We start from the raw sequence: 13,018 nt of genomic DNA, 5'->3' as shown, positions 1-13,018 counted from the left end.
GCAAAGACTTGGAACCAACCCAAATGTCCATCAATGATAGACTGGATTAAGAAAATGTGGCACATATACTCCATGGAATACTATGCAGCCATAAAAAAGAATGAGTTCACGTCCTTTGTGGGGGCATAGATGAAGCTGGAAACCATCATTCTGAGCAAACTATCACAAGGACAAAAAACCAAACATCGCATGTTCTCACTCATAGGTGGGAATTGAACAATGAGAACACTTGGACACAGGAAGGGGAACATCACACACCAGGGCCTGTTGTGGGGTGGGGGGAGGGGGGAGGGATAGCATTAGGAGATATACCTAATGCTAAATGACGAGTTAATGGGTGCAGCACACCAACATGGCACATGGATACATATGTAACCAACCTGCACGTTGTGCACATGTACCCTAGAACTTAAAGTATAATAAAAAAAAGATGTATACAATATACCTTAAAGTAACCAGTAAAATAATAAAAGAATATATATTTAATAGTCACTCAAAAGAGATAAAGTGAAACCATTAAAAATATTCCATTACGGTGGCTCATGCCTGTAATCCCAACACTTTTGGAGGCCAAGGCGTGTGGATCACAAAGCCAGGAGATTGAGACCATCCTGACCAACATGGTGAAACCCTGTGTCTACTAAAGATACAAAAATTAGCTGGGTGCGGTGGTGCACGCCTGTAGTCCCAGCTACTCGGGAGGCTGAGGCAAGAGAATCACTTGAACCGGGAAAGTGGAGGTTGCAATGAGCTGATATTATGCCACTGCACTTCAGCCTGGTGACAAAGTGAGAGTTCACCTCAAAAAGAAAAAAAAAAAATTCTATTAATTTGAAAGAACCCAGGAAAAAGAAAGAGAACAAAGACCAGATAAGACAAACAGAAAACAAATAGCAAAATAATAGACTCTATCCTAACTCTATAATTACGTTAATGAAATGAAATAAACATACCAATTAAAAAGGCAAACATTGAGTAAAAAAGCAAGAATGAACTATAGGCTACATACAAAAAACTTTTTTTTCTTTTTTTGGTGACGGAGTCTCGCTCTGTCACCCAGGCTGGAGTACAGTGGCATGATCTCGGCTCCCTGCAACCTCCACCTCCCGGGTTCAAGCGATTTTCCTGCCTCAGCCTCCCAAGTAGCTGGGACTACAGACGCCTGTGACCGTGCCTGGCTAATTTTTCGTATTTTAGTAGAGATGGTGTTTCACCATGTTACCCAGGCTGGTCTCAAACTCCTGAGCTCAGTCAATTTGCCTGCCTCGGCCTCCCAAGTGCTAGAATTACGGGCGTGAGCCACTGCCTGGCCAAAAAAAAAAGTTTGTTTTTTTTTTTGAGACAGTCTTACTCTGTCACCCAGGCTAGAGTGCAGCGTCGCGATCTCGGCTCACTGCAACCTCTGCCGCCTGGGTTCAGGTGATTCTCCTGCCTCAGCCTCCCAAGTAGCTGCGATTACAAGCGCCTGCCACCACACCTGGGTAATTTTTGTATTTTTCGTAGAGACGGTTTCACCATCTTGGTCAGGCTGGTCTTGAACTCCTGACCTTGTGATCTATCCACCTCAGCCTCCCAAAGTGCTGGGATTACAGGTGTGAGCCACCACGCCTGGACTGAAAAACTTTTAAAATATAAAGACATAGGCCAGACGCCTGTGGCTCACGCCTGTAATCCCAGCACTTTTGGAGGCTGAGGAGGGCGGATCACGAGGTCAGGAGATCAAGACCATCCTGGCTAACAAGGTGAAACCCCATCTCTACTAAAAATACAAAAAAATTAGCCAGGCATGGTGGCGGGTGCCTGTAGTCCCAGCTACTTGGGAGGCTGAGGCAGGAGAATGGCGTGAACCCGGGAGGTGGAGCTTGCAGTGAGCCGAGATCACACCACTGCACTCCAGCCTGGATGACAGAGCGAGACTCCATCTCAAAAAAAAAAAAAAAAAAGAAATATGAAGACACAAATAGGTTAAGAGTGTAAGTATGGAAAAGATATACTCTGCTAACTAACACTAGTGAAAAGAAAGCCAGGATAATTCTACTAATATCAGATAGAGTAGATTTTAGACCAAAGAATACATGAATCCACAGTTATTATAGTCAAGAGATTTCAATAGCCCTCTCATATATACAACAGACAGGCAGAAAATCTGACATGAACAATACTATCAGCCAACCTGACCTGACATTTATAAAACACTCCACCCAACAACAGCAAAATACACATTGTTCTCAAGTGTGTACCCAGAACATTTACCAAGATAAACTATATTCTGGGCCATAAAACAAATCTTAAATGGGAAAGGATTCAAGTCATACCAAGTATGTTCACAGACCACATTGAAATTAAATTAGAAGTCAATAACAAAAAGATTTTTGGAAAATCTGCTGCTTTAGTTTGTGTTTTTAGAAAAAAAATTTGAAGGAGAAATCTCCAAATATTTGGAAAGTAACACCCTTCTAAATAACTCTTGGATCAAGAAGTCATTATATAAAAAAGACACCTGCCAGACACTGTGGCTCACACCTGCAGTCCTTTTTTTTTTTTTTTTGAGAGTCTCGCTCTGTCGTCCAGACTGGAGTGCAGTGGCACGATCTCGGCTCACTGCAAGCTCCACCTCCTGAGTTCACGCCATTCTCCCACCTCAGCCTCCCAAGTAGCTGGGACTACAGGCGCCTGCCAACACGCCCGGCTAAATTTTTTGGTATTTTTTAGTAGAGGGAGGCAGAGGCGGGTGTAATCTTTTCTAAAAATACAAAGGTCAGGAGTTCAAGACCAGCCTGAGCAAGATGATGAAAACCCGTCTCTATGAAAAATACAAAAATTAGCCGGGCATGGTGGCAGGCCCTTGTAATACCAGCCACTTGGGAGGCTGAGGCAGGAGAATCGCTTGAACCCGCGCGGCAGATGTTGCAGTGAGCCGAGATCGTGCCACTGCATTCTAGCCTGGGTGACAGAGTGAGACTGTATCTCAAAAAAAAAAAAAGTTTTTTTATGGCCAGGCAGTGGCTCCACCTGTAATCTTGGGACTACAGGCACCCGCCACTGCACCTGTCTAATTTTTTGTATTTTAGTAGAGATGGGGTTTCACCGTGTTGTCCAGGCTGGTCTCGAAGTCCTGAGCTCAGGCAGTTCGCCCCCCTCGGCCTCCCAAAGTGCTAGGAAAAAGAACTGGAAGCCATTATCTTAAATGAAATAACTCAAACAGAAAGTTAATACTAATGAGCTCACTTATAAGTATGAGCTGAACAATATGTACACATGGAAAAAGAAATTATAAGGTATTTTGAGTTGAATGAAAATAAATACAGAATATACTATAATTTGTGTGATGACACTAAAGCAGTACTTAGGGGGAAGTTTATAGCACTAAAAGCTTATATTAGAAAAGAAGATGGTCTCATGTCAACAACTTCAACTTCTACCTTGAGTAACTAAAAAAAGAGAGAAAATTAAAACCAAAGTAAACAAAAGAAAGACTAAAGCAGAAGTCTGTGAAATTGAAAGAAAAACACAGGCCAGGTGTGAGCCAGCACCTTGGGAGGCCGAGGCAGGCGGATCATTTGAGGTCAGGAGTTTGAGACCAGCCTGGCCAACATGGTGAAACCTCGTCTCTACTAAAAACTTAAAGGTTAGTTAGGCATGGTGTCGTGCTCCTGTAATCTCGGCAACCCAGGAGGCTGAGGCAGGAGAATTGCTTGAACCCGGGAGACGGAGGCTGCAGTGACCCAAGATCATGCTACTGTACCCCAGTCTGGATGACAGAGTGAGACTCTATCTCAAGAAAAAAAAAATACAGAAAATCAATAAATACAATAAATATAACCAAAACATGGTTATTTGAGATCAGTAAAATGGATAAGCCTCTAATATCAGGAATGAGAGGTTACATCACTATAGGGTCTCCAGATATTAAAAGGATAATGAGGGAATAATTTCATGTCCATAAATTTGACAACTTAGATGAAATGGACAAATTTCTTCAAAGACAAACTACCAAAGCTCACTTTAAATAAACAGGCCAGGCGTGCTGCTCATGGCTGTAATCCTAGTACTTTGAGAGGCCAAGGCAGGAGGATCACTTGAGCCCAGTAGTTGGAGAGCAGCCTGGGCAACATGGCAAAACCTTATGTCTACAAAAAATGCAAAAAATTAGCCAGGTGTGGTGGTGTACGGCTGTACTCCCAGCTACTCAGGAGGCTGATGTGGCAGAATCACTTGAGCCCAGCAGAGAGAGGCTGCAGTGAGACATGACTGCACCACTGTAGTAGCCTGGGCTACAAAGTGAGACCTTGTCTCAAAGAAAAAAGAAGAAGGAAGAAGAAGAAAAGAAGGAGGAGGAGGAGGAGGCAGTGGGGAGGAGGAGGAGGGAGGAAAAGAAGGAAGAGAAAGAAGAGTAGGAGGAGGAGAAAGAAGGGAGAAGGAGGAGGAAGAGGAGGAAGAGGAAGAGGAGAAGGAGAAGAAACAGACTACCTAAGCCTTGTGTCTATTTTAAAAATTAAAAATGTAGTTAAACACCATCCCACAGAAAATTCTAGGTCCAAATAGCTTAACTGCTAAATTCTACCAGACCTTTAAGGAAGATATAATACCAATTTGACACAAACTTCCAACTCATTCTGTGAAGCCTGATACCAAAAGCAGACAGAGACATTACCAAAAAAATGACAAACCAGCTGGGTGTGGTGGCTCATGCCTGTAATCCTAGCACTTTGGGAGGCTAAGGCAGGCAGATTGCCTGAGCTCAGGAGTTCAAGACCAGCCTGGGCAACACAGTGAAACTCCGTCTCTACTAAAATACAAAAAATTAGCTGGGCATGATGGTGCATGCCTGTAGTCCCAGCTACTCAAGAGGCTGAGGCAGAAGAATTGCTTGAACCCAGGAAGCGGAGGTTGCAGTGAGTCAAGATCGTACCACTGCACTCCAGCCTGGGTGACAGAGCGAGACTCCATCTCCAAACAAAACAAAACAAAACAAAATGACAAACCAGTATGTCTCATGAACATAGATGTAAAAATTCAAAAAAGAATTTAGCAAAGATCATAAAAAATATTCTAGGCCAGGCACAGTGACTCATGTTTGTGATCCTTGCTCTTTGGGAGGCTGAAGTGGGAGGATCATTTGAGCTCAGGAGTTCGAGAGCAGCCTGGGCAACATAGTGAGACCTCATCGCTACAAAAAATTTAAAAATTAGCCAGGTGTAGTGACACAAGCCTGTAGTCCCAGTTACTTGGAGGCTGAGGCTAGAGGATTGCTTAAGCCCAGGAGGTCAAGGATGCAGTGAGCTATGATCAAGCCACTGCACTCCAGCCTGGGTGACAAAGCAAGACCCTGTCTAATAAAAAGTAGTAAAAATAGAACTATCATTTGACCTAGCAATCCCATTACAGGGTATATACTCAAAGGAAAATAAATCATTCTACCAAAAAAATACCTGCACTCATGTGTTTATTGCAGCACTATTCACAATAGCAAAGTCATGGAATCCACCCAGTGCCCATCAAGAGTGGATAGGGCCAGGCTCGGTGGCTCACACCTGTAATTCCAGCACTTTGGGAGGCCAAGGTGGGAGGATCACTTAAGCCCAAGAGTTTGAGGCCAGCCTGGGCAACACTGTGAAAGCTCATCTGTACAAAAATTTTTTTTTTAAATTAGCCAAGTGTAGTGGCACACACCTGTGGTCCCAGCTACCAGGAAGGCTGAGGTGGGGGTCCCCTTGAGCCTGGGAGATCAAGGCTGCAGTGAGCCGAGATCGTGCCACCACACTCTAGCCTGGGCAACAGAGTGAGTGAGACTCTGCTTTAAAAAAAAAAAAAAAAGAAAGAAAGAAAACCATAGTGGATTGGATAAAGAAAATGTGGTACATATACACCGAGGAATACTATATACCCATAAAAAGAACAAAATCGAGTCCTTTGCAACAAGGTGGATGCAGCTGGAGGCCATTATCCTAAGCAAATTAATGCAGAAACAGAAAACCAAATACTATAAGTTCTCACCTATAAGTAGGAAGTAAACACTGGGTACACACAGACACAAAGATGGGAAAAATGAACACTGGAGATTCCAAAAGTGAGGAGGAAGGGAGGGAGGCAACAGTTGAAAAAATACTTATAAGGTACTATGTCCACTACTTCAGCGGCGGGATCCTTAGAAGCCCAAATCTCAGCATCACACAATATATCCATGTAACAAACCTGCACATATCCTCTCTGAATCTTAAAGAAATTCTATTGATTTGATAAATGAGGTTAATAACAGGAATAGAGTTGGTTTAACATAAATCAATCATATTTACAAATTAAAAAGGCTATACAGTCATCTCGATAGAAGCAGATACAAATGCATTTGTTTTATGGTAGATTTTGTTTGTTTGTTTTTTGAGACAGGGTCTCACTCTGTTGCCTAGGCTTGAGTGCATGGTATGGTGATGGCTCGCTGCAGCCTCAACCTCCCAGGCTCAATCAATCCTCCCATCTTAGTCTCCCAAGTAGCTGGGACTACAGGCATGAACTACCATGACCTGCTTAATTTTAGTTTGTTTTTGTTTTTGGTTTTTTTGAGACGGAGTTTCGCTCTTCTTGCCCAGGCTGGAGTGCAATGGCGCGATCTCAGCTCACCACACCTCCGCCTCCCGGGTTCAAACGATTCTCCTGCCTCAGTCTCCTGAGTAGCTGGGATTACAGGTGTGCACCACCATGTCTGGCTAATTTTGTATTTTTAGTAGAGACAGGGTTTCACCATGTTGCCCAGGCTAGTCTCAAACTCCTGGGCTCAAGTGATCTGCTTGCCTCAGCCTCCCAAAGTGCTGGGATTACAGGTGTAAGCCACTCCACCCGGCCAACAAATGTGTTTGTCAAATATATTTGTTAAATGTGCATTAATATACACACTTGTTAAATACATTTAACAAATTAAATTATTTGATAAATACATTTAACAAATTAAATTATTTGATAAATACATTTAACAAATTAAATTATTTGATAAATACATTTAACAAATTAAATACATTTGTCAAATACTTTATATGTAGCCTATTATTGATAAAAACTCTCAGGCAGGATGGGTGCGGTGGCTCACGCCTGTAATCCCAGCACTTTGAGAGGCCAAGGTGGGCGGATCATGAGGTCAAGAGATTGAGACCATCTGGCTAACACGGTGAAACCCCGTCTCTACTAAAAATACAAAAAATTAGCCGGGTGTGGTGGCAGGTGCCTGTAGTCCCAGCTACTCAGGAGGACCCAGGAGACAGAGGTTGCAGTGAGCCAAGATCGTGCCACTGCACTCCAGCCTGGGCAACAGAGCAAGACTTCATCTGGGAAAAAAACAAAACAAAACAAAACAAAACAAAACAAAACAAAAAACACCTCTCAGGCAAACTAGAAACAGAAAGGGACTTCATCAACTTGATAAAGAACATCTCCGTGTTGTATGAAAGGAGAGAAGGTTAGCACTTCCCTTGGCAAGGATGGAAGAGGCCCTCAGGCCTGACAACATGCATATGGTTAAGGCATTGCCACCTACTTCGTAGCATCTAACCATCGTTATTTTTGCTGGGTGCGGTGGTTCATGCCTGTAATCCCAGCATTTTGGAAGCCAAGGTAGGTGGATCATGAGGTCAGGAGATGGAGACCATCCTAGCAAACATGGTGAAACCCCACCTCTACTAAAATACAAAAATTAGCCGGGCGTGGTGGTGGGCCTGTAGTCCCAGCTACTCAGGAGGCTGAGGCAGGACAATCACTTGAACCCAGGAGGCAGAGGTTGCAGTGAGCCAAGATCACACCACTGCACTCCAGCCTGGGCAACAGAACAAGACTCTGTCCCAAAAAATAAATCAATCAATCAAATAAAAAATTTTAAAAAGAACACCTACAAAAAACCTACAGCTAGTATCATAATTAGTGATGAAAAATTGAGGCCGGGCACCGTGGCTCACGCCTGTAATCCTAGCACTTTGGGAGGCTGAGGCAGATGGATCACGAGATCAGCAGTTTGAGACCAGCCTGGCCAAGATGGTAAAACCCCGTCTCAACTGAAAATACAAAAATTAGCCGGGCGCAGTGGCGGGTGCCTGTAATGCCAGCTACTCGGGAGGCTGAGGCAGGAGAATCACTTGAACCTGGGAGATGGAGGTTGCAGTGAGCTGAGGTCGTGCCACTGCACTCCAGCCTGGTGACAGAGCAGGACTCCATCTCAAGAAAACAGAAAGAAAAATTGAATGCTTTTCTTTTAAGATCAGAAACAAGGAGCTGGACAAAGTGATACATGTCTGTAATCCCAACTACTCAGGAGGCTGAGGCAGGAGGATCATTTGAGTCCAGGAGTTTGAGAGCACCCTCAGCAACATGGCAAAATACCCTCTCCAAAAAAAAAAAAAAAAGGTTTGAAAAAAGAAAATTTTTTAAAAAATGAGTATGTCTGCTCTTACCAATGCTATTCAACATTGCATTGGGGATTCTAGCCAGTGCAATCAAAGAAAAATAAAGGCCATCCAGATTGGAAAGAAGAAGTAAAACAGTCTTTATTCACAGATGGCATAGACTTCTATGTAAAAAATCTGATGGAATCTTCAAAAAAGGCTACTAGAATAAATGAGTATAGCAAGATTGTAGGATACAAGATCAATATATAAAAACTATATGGACAGTACTAGTATTTTGAACTAAATTTTTGAAAAATTGTAAATTTAAATTTTTTAAAAATATCATTTGCGGCCGGGCGCGGTGGCTCACGCTTGTAATCCCAGCACTTTGGGAGGCCGAGGCGGGCGGATCACGAGGTCAGGAGATCGAGACCACGGTGAAACCCCGTCTCTACTAAAAATACAAAAAAATTAGCCGGGCGTGGTGGCGGGCACCTGTAGTCCCAGCTACTCGGAGAGGCTGAGGCAGGAGAATGGCGTGAACCCGGGAGGCGGAGCTTGCAGTGAGCCGAGATCGCGCCACCGCACTCCAGCCTGGGTGACAGAGCCAGACTCCGTCTCAAAAAAAAAAAAAAAAATATCATTTGCAACATCAAAAATATGATACGCTTAGAGATAAATCTGACAGAAGATATGAAAGACGTGTTGATAATTACAAAACATTGCTGAGAGAAATTAAAACATACATAAATGGAAAACAAACATACATACACTTTGTTCATGGTTCAGAAGACTTGAAATTACTCAATTCTCCCTCAAATATATCTATAAATTCAATGCAATCCCAATCAAAATCCCAGCAGGAATTTGTGTAGAAATTCATAAGCTGATTCTAGAATTTGTATGGAAATGTAAAGTAATTAAGTAAGCAAAACAGCCTTTAAAAAGGACACAAACTGGAGGGCCAACACCACTCAGTTTCAACAATAAAGCTACAGTAATCAAGCAATGTGGTATTGGCATAAAGATAGACATATACACCAGTGGCATAGAATAGGAAGTGTAAAAATAAACCCACATATATATATGGACAACTGAATTCCGACAAAGGTACAACAAAGCCAATGCAACTGATTTTTGGAAATAATAATAATAACCTTTCAACAAATGGTGCTGGGACAATTGGATATTCATATGCAAAAAAACAAACAAAAAATCCTTAAATCCATACTTCATGTACACACTAAAACTAGTTCCAAATAGTTATAAACCTAAATGCAAAACCTAGAACCGTAAAACTGCTAGAAGAGGCTGAGCGCGTTGGCGAACACCTGTAATCCCAGCACTTTGAGAGGCTGAGGCAGGTGGATCACTTGAGGTCAGGAGTTGGAGACCAGCCTGGCCAATATGGTGAAACCCCATCTCTTCTAAAAATACAAAAATTAGCCAGGCGTGGTGGTGCACGCCTGTAATCCCAGCTACTGGGGAGGCTGAGGCAGGAGAATTGCTTGAACCCAGTTGCAGTGAGCTGAGATTGCACCATTGCACTCCAGCCTGGGTGACAGAGCAAGAGTCTGTCTCAAAAAAATAAAATAAAATAAAAATAATAGAAGAAAACATAGGTCTTTGTGACCTTGGGTAAGAATACAACACTTAAAAGAACAAATTCATAAGTAGAACTAAATCAAAATTAAAAACTGCTTTTCAAAAGACACTTTAAAAAATGAAAAAAAATGTCCATAAACTAGGGGTGGGGGGATCTTTGCAATGCATGTATCTGAAAAAGAACTCGTATCAAGAACACATGGAGAGCTCTGGCTGGGCTCAGTGGCTCATGCCTGTAATCCCAGCACTTTGGGAGCCCAAGGTGGGTGGATCATTTAAGGTCAAGAGTCCAAGACCAGCCTGGCCAACGTGGCGAAACCCCATCTCTACTAAAAATACAAAAATTAGCCAGGCATGCTGGCAGGTGTCTGTAATCCTAGCTACTCGGGAGGCTGAGGCAGGAGAATCACTTGAACCCGGGAGGTGGAGGTTGCAGTGAGCCAAGATAGTGCCACTGTATTCCAGCCTGGGCAACAGAGTGAGACTGTCTCAAAAACCAAACCAAAACAAAACAGAACAAAAACAAACAAACAAAAAGAACATTATAGAGAACTCTCAAGGCACAACCGTAGGAAGTTACATAATAAGCAAAAGGTTTGAGCACTTTACCAAGAAGATACAGAGAAGGCTAATAAGCACATGAAAAGATGCTCAGCATCAAAGGTCATTAGCAAAATGTAAATTAAAATCTCAGTAATACAAACCTATTAGAATGGCTGACATTAGAAAGCTGACCATACAAAATGTTAGTTGGGATGTGGAACAGCTGGAACTTTCATACAATACTTATAGAAAACAAAATAATACAACTACTTTGGAACAGTTTGGCAATCTCTTAAAAAGTTAAACGTTCACCCACCATATGACCCAGACATCCCCCTCATACCACTCCTAGGTATTTACCCAAGAAAAAAGGAAATATATATCCATCCAAGGACTAGTACATGAGTGTTCACAGCAGCTTTATCTGTAATAGCCAAAAACTAGAAACAATCCAAATGTCTATCAACAGGTAAGTGGGTAAAAAATGTGTTACACCCATGTAACAAAATACTACTTACCAATAAAAAGAAATGACCTGCTGATACAGGCAACAACATGAATGAATCTCAAAATCATAATGCTGAGTCAAAGAAGTCAGAACCCCTCCCCCCAAAAAACAGAAAGAGTATATACTGTATGATTCCACTTACATAAAACTCTAGAAAATACAAACTATAGCGACGGAAAACATCTATAATGGTTGTTTGGGGGAGACAGAAAGGAGTGCAAATGGGCATAAGGAAATTTTGGGGGTGATGAATATGTTCACTATCTTGGCTGTGATGATGGTTTTATGGGTATATTCAAATGTGAAAACCTATCAAATTATACACTTTAAATATGTTCAGCTTATTGTATGTCTATTGTACCTCAATAAAGCTGTTTTTAAAAAGTATGATTTGTGGCTGGGAAAGGTGGCTCATGCCTGTAATCCCAGCACTTTGGGAGGTGGAGGTGGGAAGATTGCTTGAGCCCAAGGAGTTTCAAACCAGCCTGGGCAACACAGTGAGAACTCATCTCTACAAAACAACAACAAACAAACAAACAAACAAAAAACTGATTTGTTGAGTTCTAGCACCAGAGCCTTTGATTATAAAAATATTTACCCATTTCACTAAATGAATGCAATCAAGTTTCCTACTGAAGTATAAAAATTCATTCACTTAAGGCTGGGCGCAGTGGCTCACATCTGTAATCCCAGCACTTTGGGAGGCTGAGGCGGGTGGATCACCTAAGGTCAGGAGTTTGAGACCAACCTGACCAACATGGTGAAACCCCATCTTGACTAAAAGTACAAAAATTAGCTGGGTGTGGTGGCGCATGCCTGTAATCCCAGCTACTGGGGAGGCTGAGGCAGGAGAATAGCTTGAACCTGGGAGGTGGAGGTTGCAGTGAGCTGAGATGGCGCCACTGCACTCCAGCCTGGGTGACAGAGCAAGACTTCCTCTCAAAAAAAAAAAATCATTCACTTAATAAGAAGTATAACTATGGAATATAAAGTTACTATTTTCCAAAAGTATTTCAGTAAATGTAGAAGCAATTTATACCATAATGTATTCAGACTGGCTGACATAGAAAGGGATAGGCAAAAACATGTAGGATCCATGAACTCCGGCTTTCTAATGGTTAACACAGAAATAGTATAATGATGACAAGAATGGGGAGGCAAAAATAAACAGAACAACACAAGTCTAGTGGTGAAGCTAGTAAAATGGAATGAGGCATGATTATCAAACAACAAAATCTTTCAAAATTTTTTGGCCGGGCGCGGTGGCTCACGCTTGTAATCCCAGCACTTTGGGAGGCCGAGGCGGGCGGATCACGAGGTCAGGAGATCGAGACCACGGTGAAACCCCGTCTCTACTAAAAAATACAAAAAATTAGCTGGGTGTGGTGGCGGGCGCCTGTAGTCCCAGCTACTCGCAAAGGCTGAGGCAGGAGAATGGCGTGAACCCGGGAGGCGGAGCTTGCAGTGAGCCGAGATTGCGCCACTGCACTCCAGCCTGGGCGACAGAGCGAGACTCCGTCTCAAAAAAAAAAAAAAAAAAAAAAAAATTTTAATATTTTTTCTTTTATAGACAGGGTCTCACTCTGCTGCTGAGGCTGAGTGAAGTGGCATATCACAGCTCACTGTAGCCTCGAACTCCTGGGCATGCACTATCCTCCCACCTTAGCCTCCCAAGTAGCTGGGCCACAGGCATGTACCACCATGTCTGACTACCTTTTTTTTTTTTTGAGGCAGAGTCTCGCTCTGTCGCCCAGGCTGGAGTGCAGTGGCGCGATCTCGGCTCACTGCAAGCTCCGCCTCCCGGGTTCACACCATTCTCCTGCCTCACCTCCCGAGTGGCTAGGAATACAGGCGCCCACCACCACGCCCGGCTAATTTTTTGTATCTTTAGTAGAGACAGGGTTTCACTGTGTTAGCCAGGATGGTCTCGATCTCCTGACCTTGTGATCCACCTGTCTCAGCCTCCCAAAGTGCTGGGATTACAGGCGTGAGCCAC

At 42.9% G+C, this 13,018-nt stretch overlaps 1 protein-coding gene and 1 non-coding gene across 3 annotated transcripts in view; both read left to right on the top strand.

The window, feature by feature from the left end:
• Positions 1–13,018, top strand: part of PDE12 (phosphodiesterase 12) — a 95,768-nt gene that overhangs the window by 51,628 nt on the left and 31,122 nt on the right. The window lies entirely within an intron of this gene.
• LOC116470083 (U6atac minor spliceosomal RNA) lies at positions 7,426–7,551 on the top strand. The gene has a single exon (XR_004248513.1). It is a non-coding gene; the product is annotated as a U6atac minor spliceosomal RNA (small nuclear RNA).

This window comes from Hylobates moloch, unplaced genomic scaffold (genome assembly GCF_009828535.3).
Source record: "Hylobates moloch isolate HMO894 unplaced genomic scaffold, HMol_V3 SCAFFOLD_5, whole genome shotgun sequence".
NCBI classification, from domain to species: domain Eukaryota; kingdom Metazoa; phylum Chordata; class Mammalia; order Primates; family Hylobatidae; genus Hylobates; species Hylobates moloch.
This window is presented reverse-complemented; position numbering and strand designations above follow the sequence as displayed.